The sequence below is a fragment of the Amphibalanus amphitrite genome, unplaced genomic scaffold (genome assembly GCF_019059575.1).
Source record: "Amphibalanus amphitrite isolate SeventyFive unplaced genomic scaffold, NRLGWU_Aamphi_draft 000580F_arrow, whole genome shotgun sequence".
NCBI lineage: Eukaryota > Metazoa > Arthropoda > Thecostraca > Balanomorpha > Balanidae > Amphibalanus > Amphibalanus amphitrite.
In genome coordinates this window covers 188,059-201,565 of record NW_024882074.1, presented here as the reverse complement: position 1 = coordinate 201,565, position 13,507 = coordinate 188,059, and positions in this window count along the sequence as shown.

Genomic DNA, 13,507 nt, shown 5'->3' with positions numbered 1-13,507 from the left:
ACGGCATGTCTATATGTCTATTCCGTGATTTTATATGATTTTTTGAACATATGCCGTTTTTTGTTGAAAACTCAGAAATCATGACCTCACTAAAACCTGGATATCTCAAAAAAAATTTGACCGATTTTTTGAAACTTTGTCACAGTAAACTTAAATCAATTCCCTACAGGTACCCAAATTTTGGCGCACCATGCTATAGCGCGGCGAAAAAAGTGGGGGCGTTTAACGCCCCCCCCCCCAGCAACTCGCGGTTTAACCCTCGCCGGCCGAGGGGGGGGGGCGGGTGCCGCCCCCCCATAGGGTTTTTTCGCGATAGCTCCGAACACGCTGGCGATAGAGAGCTGAAACTTGGCATACCTGACCTTTGATCCAAGCCGCATCTTTTGACACCAACCGCATTTTCGGGTCAGGTCAGGTCACTGACCTATGACGTCATAAGTGAACCTCTGCACGGTCTTCAGATGTCGCAACTTCGCAACGCCCTCACTGCCAGAGGAGATGTCACAGGGAAATGAAACTTGCAGGATCTAGTATCCATTATGAGTCTCACAACTTGTATATCTCGGATTTTTCCTAAAGGTCATATGAGGTCAGGTCATTTTCGTGACCTCACCATTATAAGTCAATGGGGAAAAATGAAAACTGCTATTCTGGCGCCGGGAACGATCTCCAACCATCTCAAGCACACAGAATCGTGATTTGATGCACTCCTTGCAAGGTTAGATGCGTCACTTTTGCAATGTTGACCTTGCGTGACGTCATTTATGACGTCATCAAGGTCATATTAGTTTTTCGTCAATAACTCTTGATCAAATTGAGCTAGCGAGTCGAGAAAGCCACCAATGGACTCAGGAAGACCTGCCAAATCGAATGATATGCGACATGACCTCTTTCGACCATCTTCGTGACCTGGGGGTGCTGACCTGACCTTGACCTGAGGTCAACACCCAAAGTTGACCTGACCCGGACAAAAAGTACCGGGTGGCCCAGAAAAAAACGTTCCCAATTTTAAATTAATATTTCTCAGAAAGTGATAAAGATACAGCATTGAAACTTCTAATAGTTAATGCGGCATATATTTCCTGCAAATGGTATGATTTTTATGTTATTCGGTCAATTACTTTTTAAACGCTTCGTGTTTCTAGCAAGCCATGTAAAAATCACTTTTTTGCTCAGATGTTTACTAAAAATGTGAGTGAACGGGCCACTTCCATCTCGGCACCACGGCCTGCAGCCATGACTGCTACTGGCAAGTGGCAACTAGTCTCATTGATGGCTCAGGCCTCAGGGTAACACATTCCCTCTAGTTTTTTTTCCTTATTGGGTCGATTTACTGTTTGATCTTCTTGAAGGGAGGGCGATCAGCAGTAACCCATGCACCGTGCCACTCCTCTTCGAAACAGGACTTGTGTTGAAACGAATGACATCCATTAACACAATTTTGGCTAAGCATTTGAATATTTGGCACATAAGTGGGGCAAAAATATTTAAAATAACAACACACGTGCTGGTATCATTCACGTGTTCTATTTATTATTATTTTTTCTAACTATACGTCTAAACCAATCATTACTACCGTTCAACAACGGCAAAAAAAGCAAAAACGTCTTACTTAATTCAGCATAAGATTGCTGGCTTGAAAATGATGGTACAGTGTTATAATTTGGTATACCAATGCGCAAAGAAGTGACGCAAACTTGATGAAAATTTTGGCTCGTTATTTGCACTCGAATTTGAGATATAGGTCTCCAAAGTTCGGAACGTTTTTTTTGGGCCACCCGGTATATCATTCGACGCGCCTGAGCAAGGCGAACACGATGCTGCTAAAATCGCGGCTCTGCGGCCGTTTTTTGCGAAGTTATTCACCAAAAACTGAACCGTACCCTGGGGCACTTGATCTGATCTCAGAGGTCACCGGTTGACCTAGGACCTTAAAATCGGGTACCAATCTCTGCGTCTCGTAACGGCGCACACGCTCGTTTTTTTCCGCGACGCGCTAGCTCCACCAGGGGCGAGACGGCGAGGGGGGGGTCGTACCCGCCCCCCCCCCCCCCCTCGGCCGGCGCGTATGTAGAAAACCAATAGGTCCGGCGAGGGTTAATAGTTTTAGTAAATGCAGCCAACGTGTTTTTAGTGACGTAACCAAGAGGTCATGTCCCTCCCCCTCTCTGAGCGCTGAAGGCGCGCTGGGGCCTCTAAGGCCACGGAATAATTCAGGGAGACCCTGCGCTATGAGACCCCTTCTTTAAAGGTAGTGTGCCAGCTTTCCTGGACCGTATGGAGTTAATGGCCCAGATAAGGAGAACCGAATTTTTAGAACTTATCTATACCTTCAAAACTCATGGAAACGTCTTAAATTCTTCAAATTTTGAGTACCCCAGTGCGAAATTCGCCCCGACGGGTTGTCGGTCGTACCCCAACCACATTTCACACCACTATGAACAATAAATGCACACACTGAAATCGCTATTACCGATAGGCTCATCCAATCAACTTTCGATAAACCCGTTCATCATCATCTCCTGCGGTTTCGAACACGCCTGTTAGGTGGTGCGGTAGACCGCGCCCAAAGCCAGGGCCCCGGTAACGTGAGGTAGCCGAGTCGGGGCAGCGTGCGCTGACCCAAGCCGGGGCCGCGCGTCCTCCCGGTGTCATGTGATAGCCCGGGGCTGCCCGCGGGGTCGCGGGGATGCGGTAGACCGCGCCCAAAGCCGCAGCCCCGGCTTGGGTCAGCGCACGCTGCCCCGACTCGGCTACCTCACGTTACCGGGGCCCTGGCTTTGGGCGCGGCTTCTGCTCATACTTTGTGGTGCGGTGGTGGTGCGTCGGGCCGCGCACTCTGACTTCGGCCAAGAAAAATGCGTCAGCTGATCATTGTCATTTCTGCCACTTTCATGTGGTGAGATGGGGTCATAACTTTAGAGACAGCTGTTTCATATCAATTAGGGGAGAGTGGGGAAAGATGCCCAGGGTTTTACTATGTCATATATTATTCGAAAATGACGATCGGAAAGCAAAAACTTGGAGTTTCAACGGAAGCCGACATCATTTTTCTCCAAAAATATCACACTTTTGTGCCTGAAATATGATAACTTTTTTTTGCTATCAAGCATTTTCCTGGAGATGTGAAAGGGGGCGTCTTACCCCACAGGGTGGGAAAGACGCCCCCTGGCGTTGGGTAAGATGCCCCCTGCACTATAAGTGACATAAATGGGCACGTGAATCGCCTGAACGAATCAGTAGTCCCTTCGAGCCTGCAGTAGACACCAAACGTCATCGTACACTGTAAAAAAAGTTTAGCACCATAGAGGTACTTTTCAATTGACTAATTTTCAGTACCCTAGCGGTGCTAAGCTAAGCATTTTATTCGTACTTAACTGAGATCTAGTTTAGTATCAAGGTGCTAATATAAGTACCCATATTTGTTTAGCACCCGTGTACTAAATGTAGTACCCTACACCTGCTAGACCCATTTTCAGTACCCTAGCGGTGCTAAACTTTAAAAGGTGCTAAGAATAGCATGCAGGTAGTACCTTCCGTACTCACATATGAACCGTTTTAGCGCTATTGTTACCCCACGACAAGCAGAATAATGCTAACGAAAGTATTGGGGCTGAAAGTAGAATATCTATACCAGTATAACGCCTTTTGGGGCGACTAACGGAGCGAGCGAGAGGGTGACCCTTGCACGTGCGAAATTTCGAGGGGGTACCTCCAGCTGACTTGTGCACGGCACTCTACTAACCGGTCTCTAGCGATGTGCCAAATTTGAGCACAATCGGCCCAGCCGTTCTCGAGATCTGGAAGCGGCACCCTGCACGTGCGCACGTGCAAAATGGGTCCCAACTGATTTTTGCACGGCACCCTACTAACCGGTCCCTAGCCATGTACCAAATTTGAGCGCCATCGGTCCAGCCGTTCTCGAGATCTGGAATCGACCCCTGCACGTGCGCACGTGCAGCAGCACCCCAACTCTGGCACATGGATATGCATTGCCTAGTGGATGCCTACCTACATGCCAACTTTCAGCGCAATCGGCCCAGTAGTTACCGAGATATTGCAACTATTACAAAAGTGACACCTCTCCGTTTTGCACGTGGCACGTGCATAAGGGGTCACTCACATGCATCGGGAATAGCCCAATACTTGGTAGAAGGAAAGAAGCTACCCAACAAAAATTACCGCATGTAAATCGGTCAAGTGGTTGCTGAGATATAAGCCTCGCAAAAGCGTGACCACGGCCGGCCGGCCGGCCGGCCGGCCGCTCATACTCAGAAATTTCCGTTAATCTAAGGAAAGACTACGCTCGCTTCGCTCGCTCCGTAACTAGTTAAAGCTGCTGCATGAAAAGTTCGCAAAAACTGCTTTCTTTAGCAGCACATACTTTCACTAGTTACTGCAAAAAGGGCTAATCAATTACCAAAAAGGAAATTGTGTAAGGCCGAAAAGACGTGCAAAAAAAGGTTATATCCTAGATAAGTGATAACTACAAGTCTCAATGATTGTGTTTTGCATTCTGCAATATTCCCGTGTAAGTGCATCTTTCAAGCATCCAACACATTATAAAATTAAAAAATAATAATGGAACATTTATTAACACTTCATATCATCTGCATGAAAAACAAATGTAAATATATACACAAACAAACGCACGGGAAATAACGAAAGGTCGCTCATATACCTGCACACTCGCAGTGACCGACGATTAACGCGAGATCGACTGGGGGAGGCGGGGGGGGGGGGGGTCGTTGAACCGACGTTCCGTTCATGGCCATAAGTTCGACCTCATCCACGACCAGACGGCGTTTAGTGATAGACGGAACCGGAGACCCCGTGTTGTTGTCGTAGTTGTCCTCCATTGTAAGTGGTAGTCGACGGAAGAACTGATCAGGCCCCATGCCTGGAGCAAAAAAAAACTGGATCAGTTCCAAGATTTTTTTTCTGTTGGGAGCTATTTTCGCAAACAACACAACTTTCCGTCAGACCAAGAAGCGCGATTTGCCAAAGTCGGAATATGAAGCACTTAAACAATATAAGATAATGTCAAAAGATACAACGTGTCAGACTCACCAAAGTCGATCAACGTCGGTGTCGGTGGCATGTGTCGGTGGCAAATGCTCATGAGTACCCTACACCTGCTAGACCCGGCCCCGGAGCACTTCACTTCACTTCACTGCACTGCTGCACTGCACTTCCCTCCACCTCACTGCCTCCCGGAGCAGGGGCACGCACTCCCATGCCACGCACGACGGATTCCACCGATAATAGCTGACTTCAGCTATCATTCCAGAGCTATCACTCGGTGGCATGTGCCCGGAGCACTTCACTTCACTTCATTTCACTTCATATACCGGAGCACGTGCACACACTCCCACCACGACCAACGGACTCCACTAAAATGGCGCAACACGTGGCCGGAAACAGCTGGCACGCGCATGCGCATATCGCTCTGCGCCGTCAAAACGTGCTAAAGGGCTGGTGATAAGACTCCCAAAGATTTGTAAAGCAGGGCTTAGCTACTTTCTTTGGCGCCAATTTCAAATTTGTTTCCTCTGTAAGCATGTCCGGTTCTATTGTGATACTAACGTAAGCACCATATTCAGCATTACCAACTTCTAAAACACTTAAAATGGTTCTAATTAGAAATCCAGCTTGAAAGAGCACTCACTGATGGACTGGGTACTAGCAGAAGTAGACGTTAAGCTCAGTAGAAGAACAGGTGATCTAAACTTATAATATTTTATGGGAATGTTAGCTATCATTAGCACAGTATTAGCACCATGCTTCTTTGTAAACACGTCGTAGGGTTCTTTTGACGCTAAAAGGTGCTACGAATAGCAGCCGTTAGTACCCCAAATGCTAAACTTTTTTTACAGTGTAAGGGCCCTCAAAAGTGGTCGTAAGGGGCTTCAGGGGTCATCGTTAGGGCCATCATAGTCCAGCGCGGCCAAACAAGCCTCTGTGGTGGCGTTCGGAGACCACTGTGGGGCCCTTATAAGTCTTCATGATGCTTGAGGGCCCTCGAGCCCATCGTGAGGACTTCAGATGCCAGCGCGGTCCGTGAAGCCAACGTGGGAGCCCTCAAAGGATGTCGTGAGGGGCCCTGGAGCCAGTAATGGGATCCACAGAGGCCGTCGTGAGGGCTCTCAGAGTCAGATGGCGCCCAAAAAGTCGCTGTGTGGGCCGAGAGACCGGCATGGGGAGCACCCGACCGTACTGGACTCTCAATAGTCCCAGATAGGCTTTTGTCTCTCATCATAAGCATGTAATAAATGATTTGACGGGCTGCTTGAAGGACAGCCTACGGATTTAGGGGGGCGTCTTTCTCCATCAGGACAGGGGGCATCTTACCCCAAGGTACCGAAGTAACATTAAATCAGCACAATTTGTTAGCCATAAAACTACACCCTGAAACAAACTGCTTGGGACACAGTACACGCATGTTAATGTATCACGACTATAGCAAGGGACGCAAAAATTATCTACCTTCTTTGATATTTACAATGTTTTGACACCAAAATATTTTTTGAAAGCAGCAAATAAAAAACTTGCATTCACCATCCAGCCGTTGCCCAACTGAGCTTCGCAAATTTTTGTGCAGTTAGCAAGGCAGGCTTCCGTTTTACGCTAAGAACATTAATTTCCGGGTTCGATTCTTTGTTTCGCCGCTAGAGGGCTACATAAAATAATATTTCAAACAGGGATGCGGAGCCGTGGAAATTTCAGACGGCTCCGGCTCCGGCTCCGGCTCCGGAGAAAAAAATCGGCTCCGGCTCCGGCTCCGGCTCCGGGTGAAATGTTATGGCGGCTCCGGCTCCGGCTCCGGCTCCGAGTAAAATGGTCCGGCTCCGGCGGCTCCGGCTCCGGCGGCTCCGGCTCCGACTCAGTACATCCCCTACGCAATCAATTAAATACGGGTGGAAGAAAAATTGGATTGGTTATACGCGTTACTCTTTGCCATGACCGGCTCACCGCGTCCCCGCGCAAACGCACCTCGGAGAGAACTGGCAGAACAAAGGGCTAGGAAGCGATGGCATTCGGGAAACGCAGTCGCCGCGAATCGGAGTTCAGTGAACCATCGTAAACTGACACCCGTCTCGGCTGCATTGGGGGATGAGGGGTGGGGGGTGTGTGGGATGAGACGGTGCTGGGAGTCGCAGTCCACTGCACTGCACAGTGGGGATTTTTCCGATCTAGCGCCTATTAATTCAAAAAATATGTTTTGGATTTTTGTTTATTTTTTGTGTCAGTAGGGCTAAGAAATGTCTGAATTTTTCATATATGGCATTGTTTTATCTGTATGTCCACAGCAAAACTAGGAAAAATGCGCCCAAAGTTCACACTCATGCGTGATTACTCAATGGGCTCAGCAAGGCCCGAAAGTATAGCTCAATTTCATTGTCCTGTCCTGTTGGTTTTAATCTTGCGAGGTCTTAAAGTTGCATATCGTCTGAAAGGCACCTTTATTAGGAATGGAATGGCAAACAGAAAGTATGCCACAACCTTACTAAGGTCACAAAAAATGCCCTTTACAAAAAACCCTTACAGACACCATATTGAAGGAATGGTATTCTAAATAAATGTAGGAAATCAACAATGTTCTCCACACTTTTCCACTCCGAAATATATCCTATCGAATTCGCCACTTTCTTCTGCACAAGACAACGCCTAGTTTGGCTGCCGAAACTTGCCTGAACACGGAATATTCACATTAGAGTATCTTAACACCCCACTCGAGGAGCGCTAGGGCAAACAGCACGATATAGGTATGTTCCGGACATAGGCGAATAATTTTACTTCGTGATTTATATGATGCATATTTTCTGAGACACATTCATTAGGAATAGGATGACAAGCGTAAATTATACATACCGTAACCTTATTAACCATCGCACTTGTGGGGAGGGGGAGGGGGAAGGGGTCGGATAAAACCCCATGGTTTTCCGCAAATTACTCGCGCAAAAAGCGGCCGATCGCGCCGAAACTTTCGGTACCCTCGAGATCATCAATTTTACATCTAACCTAAAAATTTCATGACTCTGACCCAACTGACCTTTGACCTGTGGCATATTTCTCGAGACCATGTTTGGCCGGAATCGCGATTCGGCGTATGCCAGCTCACATTATCCGCGGTTTCCAGTCTTTTTGTGGTTTTAAACGTTCAAATATGTGAAATGATGTTGGTGCCATGCATAATGGTGGGAGTCAAGGTCACGTGAAGGTCAAATCAAGGTCATTGACCTTTTGATGACCTTGGTTCACTTTTTCGAGTTTTACTTGTTTCTAGGGTAGTTTTTGGTGCTGATTTCGATTTTAGCAGCCATTTGAATATTTACGAAGTAGTTCTAGTGCCTTCGTTCCATGTTACGAAGCTATCAGTAGTAGGTGACACTTCTATGGATGGCCGGCAGGACGCCTACTAATTGATCTAACGTGACCTGACCCGACCTGGCCTAAATGCATAAAGACATCGTCTGTGATCAAAACTAACATGAAATTCGTGATCAGCACCCCAAAATACCCCGTAACACCCTAACTTTGCGAAGTTTCAAGAGGTCTCGATTTCCCAACTTTAGTTGGGTCATTAAACTGACTTGGAAAGTCAGCTTATGACCTTGGACTTTGAAATTGGATATATTCGGCCTAATTTCGTCATAGGCAGCACGCTTGACTTTTCCGCGAAGCTCTAGCTTGATCAGGGGCCAAACGGCTGAGCGGGGGTCCAATTGAACCCCCCTATACTATGTTGATTATGCACATTTACAGGTAAAATTCTCACCAGGACACACCAGCCAACATCTCTGCACAATCTGGCTACAATTCTACCTATGGTTTGCCCTCTACGAATAAATACGTGCTAGATCGGAAAAATCCCCACTGTGCACTGGTTTGAAAACAATGGCCGTCACCTGATGACTGGTCCTCATGTTCTGGGGATGCAGTAGACGTGGGGGGGGGGGGGGGAAGAGCAAACAGGAAGTTGTTTGCGTACTGTGGGATACTGGGGATATTCGGATTTTTTCATTCACTTGATGGCCCATGACGTAAGTACCATATGTTTTACTGCCTTGTACTGTCAAACCGAACTAGGTCAATTATTTTTTTCCTCTTCAAAAAATAAAAAGGAGCCGGAGTCGCCCCCTTTTTTGGCGGCTCCGGCTCCGGCTCCGGCTCCGGGCTATATTGTTTCACGGCTCCGGCTCCGGCTCCGCCTCCGGGCAAAATATGCCGGCTCCGGCGGCTCCGGCTCCGACTCCGGCTCCGGCTCCGCATCCCTGATTTCAAACCATAAATTAATGTTCGACAGCCAAATTAAAGAAACAATACCAATACAGGCTTACAGTTTAAATTCGACATGTGTTGTCTACGATTAGACAGCTGATAACTCATTCCCGTACGTCGTAACTCTATAATGACCTTTGCTTATTGTCACATGTGCGCCGCATTCGTGATTGTTGCCGACGCCTGTTTGCAGGTCAGCCCACTACAGTTGTTATACATATCGAAAAACCGATAAACTTTTAGGCGAAAAAAAAGCACTATTTTAGGCCCATTTTTGATCTTTTGCGATATTAGGTAAAAACAGAAGCTTCTTATCCTAGGAAAAATAAAATGGGAAATCATTCAGAGGTGGCACACTACCTTTAACCCTCGCCGGCACAGGGGGTGATGCAATCCCCCCTAAGGTTTCTCGCGAATACCTCGCATAAAAAGCGGCCGATCGCGACGAAACTTTCAGTACCCTCGCATTGATCAATTTTACACCTACCCTGAAAATTTCATGACCCTGACCCAAATGACCTTTGACCTATAACCTACTTTTCGAGACCATGTTTGGCCGGAATCGCGATTCGGCGTATGTCGGCTCGCATTAGCCGCGCGTTTGCAAGCTTTTCGTGGTTTCAAACGTTCAAACATGTGATTTGATGTTGCTCACATGCATTAGGGTGGGTGTCAAGGTCACCTGAAGGTCAGGTCAGGTCATTGACCTTTGGTGACCTCGGTTCACTTTTTCGAGTTTTACAAATTTCTAAGCTAGTTTTTGGAGCTGATTTCGAATTTAGCAACCATTTGAACATTTACGAAGTAGTTTTGGTGCCTTCGTAACAATATTACGAATTTGTCAGAGGCGGTTGACACGCATTATGTATACCCGTCACGACCCCTACCGGTTGACCTGACCTGACCTGACCCGACCTGGTCTAAATGCTTAAAGACATCATCCCTGATCAAAACTAACACGATATTCGTGATCAGCACCCCGGAAAACCCCATGGCAGCCAAACTTTACGACTTTCTACAAGGTCCCGCGATTTTCCCGATTTTCGGGTCATTGACCTGACCTGGAAAGTCACCCGATGACATAGGACCTTAAAATTGGATATCATCGACTTCCTCTGTGACGGGAAGCACGCTCGTTTTTTCTGCGAAGCTCTAGCTCGATCAGGGGCCAAACGCGAGGGGGGTTCGTACCAACCCCCAACCCCCTTGTGCCGTCGGAGGACGCAAAATGGCCTGTGCCGGCGAGGGTTAATTATGTTCAAACATGATTTGAAAGTTATAGATGCGTAGTGTAGAAAAAAATATCATAAATTCATAGGCGGCGGAACGGGGAGGGCACCGGAGCACCGTGCCCCCCCCCCCCTTTGATTTTGGGATTTTAACATTACCCCTATGGGCGTTGCATGGAAAGAATGGGACCAAAAGTCGGCAGTGCCCCCCCCCCCCCCCCTCCTTAATTGAAGGTGTTCCGCCGCTACTGATCACCATACCTACGATTCGTCGCGAAAAAAACTGCATCAGACAAACACTTTTTTAAGTCTTAACAATCAACATTAACCCTCGCCGGACCTATTGGTTTTCTACATACGCGCCGGCCGAGGGGGGGGGGGCGGGTACGACCCCCCCTCGCCGTTTCGCCCCTGGTGGAGCTAGCGCGTCGCGGAAAAAACGAGCGTGTGCGCCGTTACGAGACGCAGCGATTGGTACCCGATTTTAAGGTCCTAGGTCAACCGGTGACCTCTGAGGTCAGGTCAAGTGCCCCAGGGTACGGTTCAGTTTTTGGTGAATAACTTCGCAAAAAACGGCCGCAGAGCCGCGATTTTGGCAGCATCGTGTTCGCCTCGCTCAGGCGCGTCGAATGATATACTTTTTGTCCGGGTCAGGTCAAATTGGGGTGTTGACCTCAGGTCAAGGTCAGGTCAGCACCCCCAGGTCACGAAGTTGGTCGAAAGAGGTCATGTCGCATATCATTCGATTCGGCAGGTCTTTCTGAGTCCATTGGTGGCTTTCTCGACTCGCTAGCTCAATTTGATCAAGAGTTATTGACGAAAAACTAATATGACCTTGATGACGTCATAAATGACGTCACGCAAGGTCAACATTGCAAAAGTGACGCATCTAACCTTGCAAGGAGTGCATCAAATCACGATTCTGTGTGCTTGAGATAGTTTGAAATCGTTCCCGGTGCCAGAATAGCAGTTTTCATTTTTCCCCATTGACTTATAATGGTGAGGTCACGAAAATGACCTGACCTCATATGACCCTTAGGAAAAATCCGAGATATACAAGTTGTGAGACTCATAATGGATACTAGATCCTGCAAGTTTCATTTCCCTGTGACATCTCCTCTGGTAGTGAGGGCATTGCGAAGTTGCGACATCTGAAGACCGTGCAGAGGTTCACTTATGACGTCATAGGTCAGTGACCTGACCTGACCCAAAAATGCGGTTGGTGTCAAAAGATGCGGCTTGGATCAAAGGTCAGGTATGCCAAGTTTCAGCTCTCTATCGCCAGCGTGTTCGGAGCTATCGCGAAAAAACCCTATGGGGGGGCGGCACCCGCCCCCCCCCCTCGGCCGGCGAGGGTTAAGATAACTCACTTGACCTAACCATGGATCCTAACCTTGACCTGACCTGGTCCTGAAATTCATCCAGATGTAGTCCATATCACCAATTGAGTATGCCCATTGAGTTTTAAAGAATAAAATGATCCATAAAACATGTGCCGCACATATCTTATTCTATAGTTTATCTATGGTGACCTGACCTGATCTTGACCTTGATTTTTACATAGCTTTGTATGCAATGTATTTTGTATTGATAGCCTGAGAGCGCGTTTTTTATAATAAATCTCAATCCATTCTTCGTCAACTGCGGTCCAATGCTGGTAATGTAGAAATTTGCATTATCTCCCTTGACCTGACCTTGATCTATCCTCTGACCTACTAAATTAAGTTCTGCTCAAAGGTCCGTCTTGTTGAGAGCTTTAAAGAGTCGTTTTCCGTTTCTACGACCGTCGGTTCGGAATTTAGACTGTGTTTCGCGTTACCAAAAAGAAAGATTGCTAGAATCAGCTGAGACGGAATAAATTCTTATTTTTTTGCAAATGCTTTTGCTTTGTTTTAGTTCTGATCGGTAAAACAGGTGAAAATAGTGCCCTAAAACCAATAAGAAAACTATGGGTCTATTCTAGCGCAATCAACTTCTGCAAAGCCACGGCTTTATTTATTATGGTTTCATTTATTACGTTCAGGTAGGACCTCAAAGCCACAATTAACGGAATCGTTAGGCAAACGGAACACTTGAAATGACCGGAATATTGGCATTTGACATGACGCTATGCGTTATAGTAGATCGATATTCGACATTTACCTCACCATCCGAAAATTACTTATGATCAAGACACTCTTGTCTATACAGAGGCTTCATGATGTAAAGACATCTTTCAAACAAGTAACATGCTACAGCGACGTCATTTCCCAGTCCATCGTTGAAGGAGGGCGCGGTAAGATGACGCTGTACTCATGCTCTGGATGAGCTACCCAGTAAACATGCCGACGTCGGCCCGACGTCGGGGTGACGTCGGCAACTCGGCATCGGCATGCCGACGTCGGCCCGACGTCGGTCCAACCTCGGCACGACGTCGGCTGGATGTCGGATATGCCCGCATGTTCCGACGTCCAGCCGAGGTCCAGCCGACGTCGGGCCGACGTCGGACCGAGATCAATTGCTCAGGTCCAGCCGACGTCGGGCCGACGTCGGGGCGACGTCGGACCGACATCGGCCGCTGTTTTGACCGTTAAAATAATATAAAATACATGTTTCATGTTTCATAAAGAGCTTCTGTATTCAAAATATCCTCAGGAAACTCAAATCTTCCTCCACGCCGCAACCCCCTGATCCGGACTGGACGGGAAACTATCCCATTTGGGATTGCCCGTAAGCCGAGCTCGCCCGTAGCCGGGTGCGGTGAGTGCTTGGGGGCTGCTCGGCCTATCCTGTGGTCAGGCTCAGCCCCGGCAACTCACCAGGGCCGGGCCCAGTTCATATAGAAAGGCCAGTCGGTAAGTGTCAGTTGTGACCGTTCCGTGCTTCTATCCTCAGGATACTGAAATCCTTCTCCTCCACGCCGCAACCCCACTCCGGGCTGGACAGGCAACTTTATCTCATGCGGGCTGCTCCCGAGGGAGCGCACCCCGTAGCCGGGTGCAGTGAGTGCCTTGGGT